The 18,311-nt window shown below is 45.3% G+C and overlaps 1 protein-coding gene across 13 annotated transcripts in view; it reads left to right on the top strand.

The window, feature by feature from the left end:
* TENM4 (teneurin transmembrane protein 4) overlaps positions 1-18,311 on the top strand; it is a 650,537-nt gene that overhangs the window by 152,797 nt on the left and 479,429 nt on the right. The gene's annotated exons all lie outside the window — the stretch shown is intronic.

The following is an 18,311-nucleotide window of genomic DNA, read 5'->3' on the forward strand; positions in this document are numbered from 1 at the left end:
CCATTCTAATACAGAACTGGAGTTCTTGATGTTAAGCAAATTTATGCTCTGATTATTTTCCCCTCTCCTGCCTATTTTTTTTTTTTTTAAAAAAGGACTATTGATTGCAGAACACTTGGCACATTAAATATGCTCTTAGAATCATGATAATCTCCAGTGCTGTTAACTAGCAATAAAGCCCCGGACTACTTCAAGTGACCAGGTAATCAAGAAAACGAGGAACCAAGCACATTTTTCAACCTCTTAGCCGATGGCAAAGTTTCCAGACTTGCCCTGAAATCCGATTCCCTACTGAGAGCGCATAAAAGGGCACCAGAACAGAAAATAATTGCCGTCTGTCTGACAGTTTGGTGTTCAGCTCTCTACATGGTCCAGCAGATGGTGTCAAGGATTCGACCCCTGGGGGTTTTAAGAGGTGCGTAACGCGGCCTGTAAGAATCCTCTTCTGAACAGTCTGCGGAGCATCTTTCAGCTGATCAATGTCTTCATGTGAGTGATACTTAGCAGCTGAAACGTGTTTGATTAGTACATCTAATCCCTGATTGATTAGTTGTTCTAAATAATTAATTGCCATGTTCACAGCATGGCAGGGAGAGCATGGAGGGCGGGGGCGGGGGAGCCAGATGAAACTTTAATAAGCGACAAGAATCTTGGCGTCTCTGTAGCGCAACCGCTTGCATTCCCTGCCTTAGCATTAGCAGATCACAGCTATCCTTTGAACCACGTACGGCCACATTTCACCAGGGATAGACAATGTGGCTTCTTCTTTGGCGATCCCTTGTAGCCGAGTAAGATTGTCTTCCATAAACACGGTTTTAACAATGAGTCTGCAAGTGACTGTGGAGGCCAATTCTGGATCCACATGTCCTTTCACAGTGGAGACATTGGTTTCCAGGCAAGAGTTGATCATGGTGTAGATTTGCCAAGCATGCCTTCCTCTTAGCACGTTTCTCCCTTGCGTCCTGAGTTCGAGTGTCTTCAAAGCCCATGACACCTTTGGTAAAGGCTGTTCTCCAGTTGGAGCGCTCGCAGGCCTGTGTTTCCCAATATGTTGGTGTTTATACTACATTTTTTTAAAGATTTGCCTTGAGACAGTCTTGAAACCTCTTTTGTTGACCACCAGCATTACGCTTTCCATTTTTAAGTTCAGAATAGAGTAGTTGCTTTGGAAGACGATCATCAGGCATCCGCACAACATGACCAATTCATTGAAGTTAATGTTGAAGAATCATTGCTTCGACACTGGTGGTCTTTGCTTCTTCCAGTACACTGGTATTAGTTGGCCTGTCTTCCTAAATGATGTGTAACATTTTTCGGAGACACCTTGATGGAATCTTTTGAGGAGTTGGAGATGGAGTTTATGAGTGGTCCATGTTTCAGAAGCATACAGTAAACCTTCCCATCAGCTCCAGTCAACGTGGCCACTGGTCAGGGGTGGGGAGCGGCTGTAGTCAAGCAACGTCTGAAGGGCACAGCATCAACTGCCCCCGTATTAAACTATATTTAAAATAAACTGATGGTGTGTGTTGCAGAAATTGCAGGTGCTTCTGTCCTTTTCCTTCCCCAGTGGAAAAGCCATTGTGAGGACTCATCCTAGGTTCGTATTTTGGCTACATGTCACCAAACCCATGACCCTGAGATTAAGTCTCATGCTCTACTGACCTAGGCATCTGCTAAAAACAGCCTGTTATGGATTTAAACCATGTTCCTAAATTCAAGACTATAGTATGTGTCCTCTAACACCCGGGGGGGTTGGCTTTTTCCTTGAATTTTGCACTTTAATTTTAAAAAAAACAAAAACAAATGGGTAACACTGAAAACAGTTCATTTTTCTTGCTTATCTTAAGTCCTCAATCCTGGCTCAGCCAGCGAAAGTCCTGGAACAGGACTTCTCTCTGAAAGAGAGAAGGGGCGGGATAGAGCAGAAAGCAGTTATCCTTATTCCAAACTCCATTCGGCTAGGCTACATGACGTACCGATTTCACCAGAATTTACACCGGTCCAAAGTGTGATGTGCATCAAACTCTATTTGAATGGCTTCTTTCCCCTCTGTGAGGCCTGGGCTGTCACAGCCAGCATTAATACTCCTCCTGAACAGAGTTTGGAACCAGGGTAAGTTACACTGGCACAGTTTAAAAGGTAAAGGGATCACTGACCATTAAGTCCGGTCACGGACGATTCTGGGGTTGTGGCGCTCATCTCGCTTTATTGGCCAAGGGAGCCAGCGTACAGCTTCCAGGTCATGTGGCCAGCATGACCAAGCCACTTTTGGCGAACCAGAGCAGCACACGGAAATGCCGTTTACCTACCTGCTGGAGCGGTACCTATTTATCTACTTGCACTTTGACATCCTTTCGAACTGCTAGGTTGGCAAGAGCAGGGACTGAGCAATGGGAGCTCACCCCGTCACAGGGATTCAAACCGCCGACCTTCTGATTGGCAAGCCCACAGTGGTTTAGACCACAGCACCACCCGCGCCCCACAGTTTACTTGGCACAGTTTTACCCTGGTGATTTGGATTGCCCTCCCGGGTCTGCAAAATAACCCCCATGTGCTCCGCTTTATAGCCAAACTGGCACACAGAGGTTTGGTAAATCAGCATGCAAAAAAATAATAATGTGCCACAGTGCCTAAAGCTCAACAACTCTGCCCGGATTTACCAGGGGGAGAGAGCGCATGTGTTTAAGCTTTCCAGCGGGGCAGGAGTCCATCTCCGTCTTTCCTTGCTTATCATTCTCTCAGGGAGAGGCGTCTCAGGTAAGCCTTTCTCCTCGCCCGATGTCGTAGAGTGTACAACGTCACCTGCAGTTCCTGACTGGGTTCCCCAGGTAACCTTGAAACCGCCTTTTTATGAATGGCTCCTGAAATACATCTTAATAACAATAACAGCGGTAGCAATAATGCTTAATAATGCTCGCTCTTGTACGGTACTCTAAATCCTCAGAGCTCTTCAGACTGAATTAATGAAACACTGGTGCTCCAGCATGGCGAGGGAGGAAAGTATAAATATTGTTAGAGAAAGAAAATTTTGCATATGGCTCCGCACGATGGTTTGCATGGTTTTTAGGAGTCTCTCAAAAGCCTTTTGTTGCCCTGGGAGAAGGGAGGGGGAACCTCAGGCTCGGGGGCCAAATATTTCCCTCCCAGCCTCTTTATCTCCCCTACAGGACTGTCAATCTTCTTCTTCTTCTTCTTCTTCTTCTTCTTCTTCTTCTTCTTCTTCTTCTTCTTCGGCAATCACTCGTAGCCGAGTAAGATTGTCTTCCATAAACACAGTATTAACAATGAGTCCATAAGTGACTGTGGAGGCCAATAATAATAATAATTGTTGTTGTTTAGTCGTTTAGTCGTGTCTGACTCTTCGTGACCCCATGGACCAGAGCACGCCAGGCACTCCTGTCTTCCACTGCCTCCCGCATTTTGGTCAAACTCATGTTCGTAGCTTCGAGAACACTGTCCAACCATCTCGTCCTCTGTCGTCCCCTTCTCCTTGTGCCCTCCATCTTTCCCAACATCAGGGTCTTTTCCAGGGATTCTTTTCTTCTCATGAGGTGGCCAAAGTCTTGGAGCCTCAGCTTCAGGATCTGTCCTTCCAGTGAGCACTCAGGGCTGATTTCCTTCAGAATGGATCGGTTTGATATTCTTGCAGTCCATGGGACTCTCAAGAGTCTCCTCCAGCACCATCATTCAAAAGCATCAATTCTTCGGCGATCAGCCTTCTTGATGGTCCAGCTCTCACTTCCATACATCACTACTGGGGAAACCATAGCTTTAACTATACTATAGCTATACTATAGCTTTAATTATACTATAATAATAATGCCCTACCCATTGGACTGGGTTGCCCCAGGCACTCTGGGCGGCTTCCAACATACAGTATATAAAAACATTTTATAAAAAACACTTCCCTATACAGGGCTGCCTTCAGATGTCCTCTAAAGGTGGCATAGTTACTTATCTCCTTGGCTCTGGGGTCGCATACTGTACTCTCCAACATTTATCCAATGAAAATAGGGACGTCCTAAGGAAAAGTGGAGTATTCTGGGATCAAATCAGAAATCAGGATGGCTTCTGTAAATCCGGGAGTGTCCCTGGAAAATTGGGACCCCTTGGAAGGTCTTCTTTCACCCGGCTGGAATGGCTGATATGATAGTCATCCTCCAGTATGTCAAGGGCTGTCACATGGAAGGTGAAGGAATTTTATTTTCTCCTGCTTCGGAGGGTAGGACTCGAACCCATGGCTTCAAGTTACAAGAAAGGAGATTCCGACTAAACACCAGGAAGAACTTTCTGACAATAAGAGCTGTTTGACTCCTCCTTCCCTGATGTTTTTAAGCATCTGTCATGGATGCTTTAGTTGAGATTCCTGCATTGTAGGAGGTTGGGCTACATGACCCTCAGGGTTCCCTTCCAACTCTACTATTGTATGATTCTGTGAATGTATCCTTTGGGTTTGGTTCTTCTTCCACAGCAACCACTCCCTCCCCAAACCCAGCAAGATTGCTGTGCAGGAAAGTTTTAGTTATCATATGTTTTACTACTGCAGGTATTGCATTTTTCTCCCCTGTTGAATTTAAAGAGTAGTGTGTGTTTTTTTCTTTTCCCCCTCCTTTTAAAGGGAATAATAAGAAGGCTACTCTGAAGAACAGCATAGTTAATGCTATAAATACATTGATTTAATTTCTAAATTGGATTGACCTGAGAATCGCAACTGTTGCATTTTATTTTGTTTGTTTTTTAAAGTCAACTTCTATCCTTTAAGGCTTCAAGAGCTTGTTCAGTAGTCGCAGGGCATCCAAGTGTCCATATTTTCCCAGGGACAGTCCCAGATTTATAGAAGCCATCTTGGTTTCTGATTTGATCCCATAATGTCCCGTTCTTTTGCTTAAAGGTAAAGGGACCCCTGACCATTAGGTCCAGTTGTGGCCGACTCTGGGGTTGCAGAACTCATCTCGCTTTACTGGCCAAAGGAGCCGACGTACAGCTTCCGGGTCATGTGGCCTGCATGACTAAGCCACTTCTGGCGAACCAGAGCAGCGCACGGAAACGCCATTTACCTTCCTGCCGGAGTGGTACCTATTTATCTACTTGCACTTTGACGTGCTTTCAAACTGCTAAGTTGGCAAGAGCAGGGACCGAGTAACGGGAGCTCACCCCTTCTTGGGGATTCAAACCACCGACCTTCTGATCAGCAAGTCCTAGGCTCTGTGGTTCAACCCACAGCGCCACCCGCATCCCTGTTCTTTTGCTTAGGATGTCCCTATTTCCACCGGAGAAATGTTGGCGGGTATGAATTTCTATATCCTGTACGATTCACCCTCTCTCCCCTTGAAGCGGAGAAATAGAACAAATCCTTTAGATTACACACAAATTTACTTAACTTGCACAATTATATCAGCTTCCTCTTGGCACAAGATTTGGGCACATAATATCATCCTTACTTGCATGTTTAGTTAATTTATTTGTGTCACTTTACGAGTTGCTTCCCACAAAGTATCCTGAAGCGATTTCACAGTAAAAACAACAGTAAAAACAATTTGATATGGGGGGAAAAAACACCTATTTCATATTGTGTGCAGGTTATCATCATCTTTGTGGTTAGTTTTGGGGATGAAGGTTTAGAAAAAGCCCGCCATTCTCATTCCTGGGGAGAGGAGACCTCTCAAAAGCACTTTTAATTTCTTCTTGGCCGTGTACCAAAAGATCATTAGCATGCTCTCTGCTCGATACATCCTTTGAAGGTTTGCGGTGATGTCAAGAGAAACAAAGTGAGACAGCAAAGGAGTTCTCCTTTATCACTCTTTGTTTTCAGAATGTCTTCGTACCACTGTACTTAACATTCCAGCTGGGAAGCGAAATTAAATTGTCTGAACACTTGATGGCCCACTGTTTTTAGAAAGCTATTAAGATGCCTCTGGAAAGTCAAGGACAACCTCCTTGACCCTCTTTAGCTGGCTTATCTAGCAGGCCTCCAGCTGGCCTCCATCTCAGCACCACCGGGACAAACATGGAAGGGGGACTGTCTTCAGCAATGCCTTCCCCTAAGTGGCAATTTAGTGAGCAGCTGGGAGGAAAGGCCTGTGAGGCTCATGCCCAGATCCATATGTTTTCTGGCGTCCGCTTTTGGGATATCGGCGTCCAAGTTACAGGGAACCAGGCAGAGGGCCTTCTCGGTAGTGGCACCTGCCCTGTAGAACGCCCTCCCACCAGATGTCAAAGAGAAAAATAACTACCAGACTTTTAGAAGACATCTGAAGGCAGCCCTGTTTAGGGAAGCTTTTAATGTTTAATAGGTTATTGTATTTTAGTGTTTTCTTGGAAGCCGCCCAGAGTGGCTGGGGAAACCCAGCCAGATGGGTGGGGTATAAATAATAAACTATTATTATTATTAAGAGTTTGTTTAGTGGCGGGGCAGACAGAAAACCGCTCAGAGCCCTGCCTAGAAATCAACGCTTGCTTTCCAGGGATCCTGTTTCCCGATACGAATTCCCGATACGAATTTTCCCGATACGAATTATTATTATTATTATTATTATTATTATTATTATTATTATTATTATTATTATTATCATTAACCCAGGGAAGATTTCCAGTCATTTCCATTACCGTTCTTGTCCCCCCTTTGTCATAGCAATGTGTGGGGCTCTTCTCTTAATCCCGAAGGGAGATTTCGCCATCTTCAGTGGTGCAGGCAGGTGGTGGAGATAAGCTTCTCAAGGTGAAGACAGACGTTTCTGCGATAAGACGGTTACAGAGGAGGGTCTTCTGTTTGATGGGCTGTCTGGTCTAAAGAGCCATAGGGAGAGTGGGCGGGGGGGTGGAAAATGCCCACCAACAATCAGCACTGGAACAGCAGGCCGTTGACTGAGTGGAATTCCCCCTTGTGGATTCCAATGTTTCATCTATTTTATATTTCGCTGTAGAGTGGTATCTTGGTTCTCAAACACCTTGGTACTCAAAAAACCTGGAACCCAAACACTGCAAACCCAGAAGTAAGTGTTCCAGTTTGCAAACTTTTCTTCGGAAGCCGAACATGCTCTGAGTGTTACGCTTCCGATTTGAGTGTTACTCTAAGGTCTGTCTGTTTTTGCTTTTTATTTTACATTTTTTGTTTTCCGGCTCTTTTTTGTTTTGTTTTTGTCACTGTGTAGAACCCACTTTAGCTACAGATTGATTGACTGTGTGATTGCTTTCATTTTATGGACCAATGGTCTCATTAAATAGTAAAATTCATGCTGAATTGCTGTTTTGGGGGTTGTTTTTAAAAGTCTAGAATGGATTAATCCATTTTGCACCCCAAACACAACAGCTTACACAATCAGGTGGTGATCTTAAAATGAATCATCACTAAATTTAAATCCTGATTTGTTTTCTTTTGGGGTGGAGGGCTGCATCTGATACTTCCTGGTGGGAAGGTTTTATTTTATCTGAGTGCCTTGGGGCGCTGATTTCTAAAGACTCATCTTAAGGGGACTGAAAGCATGTACCCGCTACCCGGATTAGATGCAGAGGGGAGGTACGAAATGGCAGCAACGTTGGCAAATGTGGTTGCTTTGCTGGGGTCCTTGGGCTTGACGTCTGCTGTACCCCTTGCTTAGATCTCACTGTCGCATCTGCCTCCTTTTCAATTCCACTTGCGATCTCCAAGCGAATGAATGGGTGATTCTGAAACACACACACCCCTCCTTCCCTGCTGGATTTCTGAACCGTGAGTAGCAAAAAGAGCAAAGCCGGTCCCATTCACACAATGCCATCCAGTGAACCAAGAGGAGAACTCATCTCTTCCCTGGAAGCAGCCCATTATTCCGATGCACTGAAATGGCACCACATCAGCTTAAAGAGCTCCTTTACTCTTCTTTCTTTTGAAGTTCGAGAAAGAGAGAGAGAAAGTTGTGTTTAGATTTTTCATTTTCTTTTTAAGGACCTGAATTTGAATTGCATTTAAACCATTCAGGGCAGAAGTTCTCAAAGCTGTTTCATAATGAGCCCGCAGAGCAGCTTAGTTCTGTGAATTAGCTTTATCTGGCTCAAAGCTCAGCCTTGATCCCATACTTTGCAGTTGGGACAAAGGTAACCTGATCACTAAGGAACAGCAGTGCAGAGTTGTCTTTTCGTTTCCACCGATACTTTTTTCTTTTCTTTTTTGCCTTCTCTCCCATCCACCCAGCACTGCATGCTCAGGGAAGTTTTCTGCAAAAGTAACACACCTCTGAAATATTGTCGTGCATATTGTTAACCACCACTGGCTTAGTCGTGCATCATGTTCCCATAGCGTTCTATAAGTGCCATATTTTTCACTGTGTAAGACGCACCAGACTACAAGACACACCTAGTTTTTGGAGGAGGAAAACAAGAAAAAAATATTCTGAATCTCAGAAGCCAGAACAGCAAGAGGGATCGCTCCGCAGTGAAAGCAGCAACCCCTCTTGCTGTTCTGGCTTCTGGGATAGCTGCGCAGCCTGCATTCGCTCCACAAGATGCACACACATTTCCCCTTACTTTTTAGGAGGGAAAAAGTGAGTCTTATAGAGCAAAAAATACGGTATATTGGTTGCTTGTCTTGTATATAGTGCAGGCAGGAGCTGGGACTGAGCAATGGGAGCTCACTCCGTTGTGGGGATTCAAGCTGCCAACATTCTGATCGGCAAGCCCAAGAGGCTCAGTGGTTTATTTTATTAAAAAATATTTTTTATTTTTACCAACAACCATATGTACAATTCTATATACATTAACACTCCTCCCTCCACATGGTTATTAAACTTTTTAACTTTTTAATTGCCCCAAATTGTTCAAATCTACCCAAATAATTTAATATCTTCTCAATCCAATCCTCCTCTTTCTCACTGACCTTAAACCCTTTCATTCTGTGTATCTTCATAGTTAGACATTCTAAAATTCTAATATTATTCAATTTTTTTCTCCATTGGTTCACCCCTAGCTCTTCTGCGTTTTTCCAGTTGCTCGCTATAACCTGTCTGGCTCCAATTACCATCAATTTTACCCATTTACATTCCTCTTTTGTTTTTAACTCGGTGCTACTCAGACTAATAAGAACCATTGATTTAGATATTTCCAGGGGCGCCGACTTATAAAAAATATTGGGGGGGTCGGGGGCCCATACCGACTTATAAAAAATATTGGGGGGGCCCAAGACCTCCAAACCGCTGCTGCTGGGGGAACGAAAGGGGCGAGCCCCGGGCTGCCCCGACCTTAAGTGAACCTGTGAGGGCCCGCCCTTTGCGGCAGCCGATTGGCTGCCGCCGTGGGCGGTGAATATTAATGAGCTAGGGGGAATCCCCGCTTCTCGCGGGGCTGATGCTAGCCCCGCAAGATTGTTGGTGGGTCGAGAGCCCGCAACCCCACCCCCTCTCTAGATCGGGAGTGGCTTTGTTTTAACTCATTATTGAATGTATTTTAAAAGGTAACTATCGTCAAACAAGGAAAATAAAAAATACCAACATAATTTTGTGATTTTACAAAGCATAATATAACTAATAATTTTCTTAAATTATTGGGGGGGCAGAGCCCCCCCAAACGAATTTTTGAGGGGGCTCGGGCCCCCTCAGGCCCCATGGAGTCAGCGCCTATGGATATTTCCACCTTCCTAGCCACAATTCCCGATATTTCTATACCAATCTGTTTCCAAAATTCATTAACTAACGGACAATCCCACCACATATGACGAGGTTCAGTGATTTAGATCACACTGCCACCTGCGTCAAACCTAGCAGTTCGAAAGCACACCAGTGCAAGTAGATGAATAGGTACCGCTGTGGCGGGAAGGTAAACGGCGTTTCCGTGCACTCTGGTTTCTGTCACGGTGTTCTGTTGTGCCAGAAGCAGTTTCGTCCTGCTGGCCACATGACCCGGAAAGCTGTTTGTGGACAAACACTGGCTCCCTCGGCCTGAAAGCAAGATGAGCGCCGCAACCCCAGAGTCGCCTTTGACTGAACTTAGCCGTCCAGGGGTCCTTTACCTTTCTCTCTCTCTTTTTTTTTGCATAGTGTAGGAATGTGGGAAACTGTGTTATCCTGAGTCAGACTTCTGGGCCATCTAGCAGAGCTCCGCCAGTGTGGTGTAGTGGTTAAGAGCGGTTGTCTCGTAATCTGGTGAACCGGGTTCGCTTCCCCGCTCCTCCACATGCAGCTGCTGGGTGACCTTGGGCCAGTCACACTTCTTTGAAGTCTCTCAGCCCCACTCACCTCACAGAGTGTTTGTTGTGGGGGAGGAAGGGAAAGGAGAATGTTAGCCACTTTGAGACTCCTTAAAGGGAGTGAAAGGTGGGATATCAAATCCAAACTCCTCTTCTTCTTCTTCTCAGACAGGGCTTTTGGAAGTTTTTAAGCAGCGGTTGGACAGTATCCATAACAGTTGGCCGTCCAACCTCTGCTTTTGTTTCTTCCCCCTTCCCCATTTTATTTATAAATAATAGGGGGGGGGAATACAAGGGTGAAGGGCAGGAGGGAACATTTGCAGCAAATAAAGATCATTATGTAGATTAACATCCAAATTATACCATTTAAAAAAAAACATAGTGTTCCAAGTGATAATGGGATACTTGATGTCATATATTCTAAAGTCTTGGCAAAAGTTGATTGATGGCTTTATCTGGAATAAAAGTAGGAATAAAATCAGGAATTTGGCATTACACGGGCCTAGAGATAAGCAGGGATTTGGCGAGTCAAACATCTATCCGGCACAGAACGTACAATATATTTTAGATGGGGTTGTGCAATAATCCTGACAAGCATTGAAGGATTCTTGATAACAGTAATGAGTAACAAACCGCATTATGTGGTCCTGATTCCAGGGCTCATACTTTTTATTTTGTTTTTGCCTAGAATTCATAAAAGCCCAACTAACTCTGTTAAATATATATACATTTTAAAATGACAGTCTTCATACAAAAAGAAGAGGAAAGCCTGTCACACTGAATTCCCAGGCAGTAATGCTTCTAAATGGGACATGGACAGCGCTGTGGTCTAAACCCCTGAGCCTCTGGGGCTTGCCGATCAGAAGGTTGGCGGTTCGATTCCCCATGACGGGGTGAGCTCCTGTTGCTCAGTCCCAGCACCTGCCAACCTAGCAGTTTGAAAGCAACCCAAAAGTGCAAGTATGGCAAATAGGTACTGCTCCGGCAGAAGGTAAACGGCGTTTCCATGTGCTGCTCTGGTTTTGGTGTTCCATTGTGCCAGAAGCGGCTTAGTCATGCTGGCCACATGACGCGGAAAAACAGTCTGCGGTCAAACGCCAGCTCCCTCGGCCTGTAAAGCGAGATGAGCACTGCAACCCTAGAGTGGTCTGCGACTGGACTTAGCTGTCAGGGGTCCTTTGTTGTTGTTGCTTACTTGTTTAGTCATGTCTGACACTTCGTGACCCCATGGACCAGAGTACACCAGGCACTCCTGCCTTCCACTGCCTCCCACAGTTTGGTCAAACTCATGCTGGTAGCTTCGAGAACACTGTCCGACCATCTTCTCCTCTGTCGTCCCCTTCTCCTTGTGCCCTCAATCTTTCCCAACATCAGGGTCTTTTCCAGGGAGTCTTCTCTTCTCATGAGGTGGCCAAAGTATTGGAGCCTCAGCTTCAGGATCTGTCCTTCCAGTGAGCACTCAGGGCTGATTTCCTTCAGAATGGAGAGGTTGGATCTTCTTGCAGTCCATGGGACTCTCAAGAGCTCCTCCAGCACCGTAATTCAAAAGCATCAATTCTTCAGCGATCAGGGGTCCTTTACCTTTACCTTATTAATGCTTCTGTATACCAGCTGCTGGCACCCACAGGAAGTGAGAGGTCTCTTGCCCTTGAATCCTTCTTGTGGGGTTTCCCCAGGCATCTGGTTGGCCACTGTGAAAACAGGATACAGGACTCAATTTGATGGAGAGCATTGCACCTACCTTTTCAAGGCTGATCAAGAGAGACCTGCCTTCAAGAAATGGAGGCAGTATGGATTAGAGACATTCTGAGATGTCCAACCCCCTTCAATGCAGAAATCATGCCTAAAGAATCCCTGGCAGATGACATAATGGGCTTCACCTGCTGAGCAGCAGTCTGAAGGAGCAGGAGGCAAAGTTGACTTCACCTGCTGTTGATCAGCCTCCTTGCTCCTGATGAGAACCAGCTGGCTCCAGCTTTCTTAAGCAGGGTTTCCAGCCTCAGCCAGTTGCTGGAAACAATATTCATTGTTCCTGACCAGATCTTGCTGCTTCTTGCGACCTTGGACCATTGGCTTTCTTGACGCTCGATCTTCTGACTACGTGAACTGAGACACTCCTGACCTTAGGTCTGGACTGCCTATGAACAGGCAAGTACCCCTGCTGAGATCTGGCTGGTTGGCTGGATTCTCCCTCCACTGAGTTCTGCTGTGGCCGGCACCTTAGGCCTATGACAGCTGGCGATCCAACCTCCAATGAAGACTCCACCACCTTCCAAGGTAGCCCATCCCAAAGTCAAACAACTCTTACCATCAGAAAGTTCATCCATACGCTTAGTTGGAATCTGCTCAGCAGGGAACCTTTGGGCTGCAGATGTTGTTGAACTACAACTCAGAATGCTAGGGTTGTAAAGGACCCCAAGGGTCATGATTCCAACCACCTGCAATGCAGGAATCTCAGCTAGAGCATTCTTGACAGATGAAGAGAAGAGAAGAGGAGTTTGGGTTTGATATCCCGCTTTATCACTACCCTAAGGAGTCTCAAAGCGGCTAACATTTTCTTTTCCCTTCCTCCCCCACAAGGGTGGCGCTGTGGCTTAAACCACAGAGCCTAGGACTTGCCGATCAGAAGGTCGGCGGTTCGAATCCCCACGACAGGGTGAGCTCCCGTTGCTCGGTCCCTGTTCCTGCCCACCTAGCAATTCAAAAGCACGTCAAAGTGCAAGTAGATAAATAGGTACTTCTCCGGCGGGAAGGTAAACGGCATTTCCGTGTGCTGCTCTGGTTCACCAGAAGCGGCTTAGTCATGCTGGCCACATGACCCAGAAGCTGTACGCCGGCTCCCTTGGCCAGTAAAGCGAACTGAGCGCTGCAACCCCAGAGTCGTCCACGATTGGACCTAATGGTCAGGGGTCCCTTTATCTTTACGGAGTCTCAAAGCGGCTAACATTCTCTTTTCCCTTTCTCCCCCACAACAAACACTCTGTGAGGTGAGTGAGGCTGAGAGACTTCAGAGAAGTGTGACTGGCCCAAGGTCACCCAGCAGCTGCATGTGGAGGAGCGGGGAAGCGAACCCGGTTCACCAGATTATGAGTCCACCGCTCTTAACCACTACACCACGCTGGCCCAGTGTGACATCCATCATGCTAAACTCTCAGGGTAGACATGAAATGTAGGAGAAATTAGCAGGTAAGGCCCATCAAATCAACCTTTCATCATCTCATTGGCTTGGAGCATGAGATAGGTTAGAGAGCCAGTGTGGCATAATGGTTGGAGTGTTGGACCAGGACCTGAGAGACCAGGGTTCAAATCCCCACTCGGCCATGGAGCACACTGGGTGGCCTTGAGCCAGACATTGCCTCTCGCCCTAACCTACCTCACAGGGTTGTTGTGGGGATCAAATGGTGAAAGGAGACCCATGCAGTCCACCTTGACTTCTGTGGGGAAAAGGTTGGGATATAAATGCAATCGATCAATGAATAAGGAAGGTAATGGAAGGAATGTTCCCCATCCTTTCCTACCTGCCACCGTAGTCCTCTGTGCCCAATTGTTATGGAGGGCCTGACCCCTCAAAAAAGATGTTTGGGGTGTGGGGAAGGTGATAATTTCTGTCCATGAATTTCCTTAACTTCTCAAGATCCAAGCTGATATCTGCATATAGGGACTTTGCTGTTTCTCCCTGTATCTTTCATGGAGTGAAAAAAAACTTGGATTGGTCTGTTTGTTGACGGTAGTGGCAGGAGTTCTGAAGATCTTTGATGTCCAGATTTTATGGTGGGTGTATGACACTTGACTGAGATTTTGTGTGTTTATCGTAAACTGGAAACAAAGCTTTGGAAATGGAATTAGCTGATATATGGCAGGGAAAATGTAACAAATTGTTACGTTTATTCTGTCAGGGAATCAAAAGCGGAAAAAAGCTTTGTGCAAATTGAACACGTATGTTGCAAGGGAAAAAAGGAGAGAAGGGCTTGTTGGAAAGGAAATAGGCAGGGAGAGAGGCTCGTTTATGCATCCGTGTTGTTCCTGTAAATACATTTAAGGGTTTTGGCAGAGAGATGTGAAAGAGATTAAGGAGATCACGGGGCATGATATTCCCTTATGTCCAAAATTAATCTTGTTGAATGGTGGCTGGAAAGATGCCCTGTGGAATTTCATTCTTGCAAAGATCATATAATTCATTTCTTAATTGCGCTGAAGTTATGTGTAGCCCCAGATTGGGGGAGAAATGTTCATGCTCCTAACATTACGTGAAATATATTGCAATCCTGAAGAAGTTAGCAGATCTTATTTCAAGCACTTAGCGGTCTTCAGAAAGAGTGCATTTCTTGAAAAGTATTTCCCTTTATGAGTTTTACAGGAACATTGGTGGCGCTGTGGGTTAAACCACAGAGCCTAGGACTTGCTGATCAGAAGGTTGGCAGTTCGAATCCCCGTTATGGGGTGAGCTCCCGTTGCTCGGTCTCAGCTCCTGCTAACCTAGCGGTTCGAAAGCACGTCAAAGTGCAAGTAGATAAATAGGTACCGCTCCGGCGGGAAGCTAAACGGCGTTTCTGTGCGCTGCTCTGGTTCGCCAGAAGCGGCTTAGTCCTGCTGGCCACATGACCCAGAAGCTGTACGCCGGCTCCCTCGGCCAATAAAGCGAGATGAGCACCGCAACCCCAGAGTCAGCCACAACTGGACCTTATGGTCAGGGGTCCCTTTACCTTTACCTTATGAATTTTAGAAGGGTGTGAGATTCAGACACCCCCTCTCACATACTCCAAAATGTTGAAATAACACCATTCCCAAATGGGATAGATTCATATACTCCACCCGTAAGAAGTCTCAGTGGTGGATCAGATGATGGTCCTATCTAGTCCAGCATCTTGTTCTCACCACGAGCAAACTATGGGATGCTTGTAAGCAGGAGGTGAGCACAGCAGCCCTCTCACCATTTGTGATTCTCAGCAATTGGTGCCTGGGGAAAGTCCCTTGTTTTGCCACATTGAGAAAGATCCTTGAATCTGAGGGACATGCTATTGTGGAACATCTGTAAGCATGGTATATGTAACCAATTAGTTACATTTTTCTTCAAATGCCCACTCACCTGCTTCCTTGCCCGTCACCTGCATATTTGTACGTCCTAAAAAAAATGTCCCAGAAACGACTGGAAAGGATCTGACTGTGGCTAATTTGATGATGGGCAAAATGAGCTTCTACTTCCTTGCTCTGATGAAGTCAGCCGATACGGCACTGCACCTGAAAATCTTCATTGACCTGCTGGAATATTCAGTGCTGTTCCAAGTGGTAGGCTTAAGAATATTATGGTAGGGGATTGTTCTGAGATAACCTGGCCTTTGTATCAGAACTTTGGTTGTTCTAGTAAGTTACACAAGTTTCGCTTTTCTCTTCTTCCCCATCTTTCTCCAAAAATCATCAGAGGTGTTATTTCACAGGTGCAATAACATGAGGATAATAACAATAAAAAAGGAATCAAAACGCTTCCCACTATAATTTGCTTTCTCCTCTTCTCCTTCTTCTTTTTCCAAATCGTTCGTCTCAAGCCCAAATCGACAGCTTCTGTCAACCTGAGTCATCTTAGTTATAGAAATACCCCGGTGTGGAAATGTTCTCGAAAACCGCCTGCAAAAGAAAATAATTATCACCTTGTTGAAAACATTGCGTTCTCGCTGCCATGTGCACGGTAAAATCTAACCATCTTCGACAGGCACTTTTAATTAAATCTAAGTAGATGGAAGACGGTTTGATAACCCATCTTGGAGTGCAATCTTCTTTCTCAACCCCCCTGCTAGGCAATTTTCCCATCCTCTTCAGTGGGCTTTCTGCAGACTGATTGGCCATATGATCAGAGTTTCAGAGGCGTGGGATTTGAAGTTCATTACCCAAGAGTCATGCCTGCTAGCTAACTGAGCAGAGGTAGCTAAGGGGAAAAAGGAGAGAAAGATAGAAATCAAGTTTGAGGTTATGGCACAACTGGGGCCATCTATGGAACTCGTGGTTCACCCTGTGGAAGCAATAGGTAGCAGCTTTGTGACAGACTAAGGAAACGACTTTCAGTCAAGATGGATAGACCTCAAGGCTGCAGCCTCGACTTTGGGCTGAATTGCACATTGTCTGTCCTCTAGTGCAGATAAGTGAGCTAGCTACTATTTTATTGGGAGCTGCACAGAATGGTTGGGGCAACCCAGTCAGATCGGCAGCATAATACAGTGGTGCCCCGCAAGACGAATGCCTCGCAAGATGAAAAACCCGCTAGACGAAAGGGTTTTCCGTTTTTCGAGGCGCTTCGCAAGACAAATTTCCCTATGGACTTGCTTCGCAAGACAAAAACATCTTGCGAGTCTTGCGAGTTCCCCCCCTTTTTTCTAAGCCGCTAAGAGCCACTAAGCAGCTAATAGCGCTAATCTGCTAAGCCGCTAATAGGGATGCTTCGCAAGACGAAAAAAACCGCTAGACGAAAAGACTCACGGAACGGATTATTTTTGTCTTGCGAGGCACCACTGTAATAGCTTTGATGTTGTACAACAGAGAAATTCAACTCAAGGGTTGCACTAGCAGGAACTTGTGCTACAAAGCTACCAGTGACTTTCTAATGCATTATCTTACACAACAATGTTCACCTGACACGAAACCCATATGGCAAGGGTACTACTAGGGTGATACACAACACTCTTCTTTCCAGAACCCCTAGATCCACCAACTGGAGCCTACGGCCAACGGCATACATCTAGAAATAATAATTTCAAGCCCAGGCATTTGTTTTCAATACCACAACTGAACTACTTCTTCACAGAAATCCACTTTTGGTTTACCTGATGGCCACTAGCCACACATTCATTCTTAATTTTGGCAGTATAATTTGGGCAAGGGAGAGTTTTTTGTTACTAAACCATTAGGAGCCAGAAGTCTTTGTTGATCTGCTGGAGAGCACCAAGAGATCTATCAGAAGTAATTGTAAACAGATAGAGATCTATCAGAAGATTTTGAACCTTAATCAGAGTCATAGTTTCACCTCTGCTTTGTAGAAGATACAGAGTTACAGGGTTAGAAAAAGTTCCATCCAGTCTAATCTGCTGCTGATAGGGGAAATAATTAATTATGGTGCTACCTGCCACAATTTGTAGAGATGATTACTAGCTTAGATGGCTTTAAAAAGGGTTAGACAAATTCGCTGAGGGTCGCTCTATCAAGGGCCCTCATTAAACATGGCAGCTAAATGGGTTCTCCATTATAGTTGTTCTGGAAGGTTGCAGGTAAGAGCTGTAGTCAAAAGCATAAGGAGGGCACCAGGTTGAGGAAGACTGGCTTAGATTTTCATTAGACCCATGTTGCGTGCCTTCAGACAATTCCCCGGGCCATCCTAAAATTACAAATATGAACATAGAGAAAAAGTCATATTGACCCACAGAATCTACTAAAGAGGGCCTCAAGAATCTGACAATATTGTCAATCTTGGCAATTTCATCAAGAATCTCACACGTTAACTCATGGACGCAGAGGATCATAGGGTGCAAGGGATCTCAGAAGCCATCTAGCTAAGCTTTGTCCCATTGTTCCACCATCATTGGCAGGCAGCCAGGAATGGTGGGAGTTGCAGCCTGAAACTTCTTCCAAGTTTGGGTTGCATATAGCTGAACATCCAGACTTTATGGATGCAACATCTCCTGAGAATCATATGAAAACAGCTTCAGGCTCTTGAGAAATAAACAAGCTATGCAAGGCCATGGATATAATATTGCCCCAGCAGTGAACAGGTGCTTGAGAACCTCCTAGGAAATGTCCCTGAACATCTGGGCTTAGAGATCATTCATTTCCATTAGGGAACAAAGGTTTCATGCCTGGGGTTGATTGGAGCATGGCCTTTGGGTGTCTGATTAAAGAGCCGGGTTTGCAAAATAGGGGCGTAATGGCCTGCAAAACACTTGACAATCTTTGAAGATTAATAGCTCCTTCAGAAACAAACTCTGATAATTAACTAAAATGCATTACCAGAGTGGTAAGCCTTCAATTAATTAAATTTTTCTTAATGATGATGGAGACCATTCTGATGAAAGCTAGGAGGGGAGAGTGGATTGCAGTGTATTTTGATACGATTATGGCCTTTGAAGATTGGTGTTCCTCTGGTCATACTGGAAACTCAAGGCATATGAAAGGAATT

This window comes from Podarcis gaigeae, assembly GCF_964106915.1.
Source record: "Podarcis gaigeae genome assembly, chromosome: 4".
Taxonomy (NCBI): domain Eukaryota; kingdom Metazoa; phylum Chordata; class Lepidosauria; order Squamata; family Lacertidae; genus Podarcis; species Podarcis gaigeae.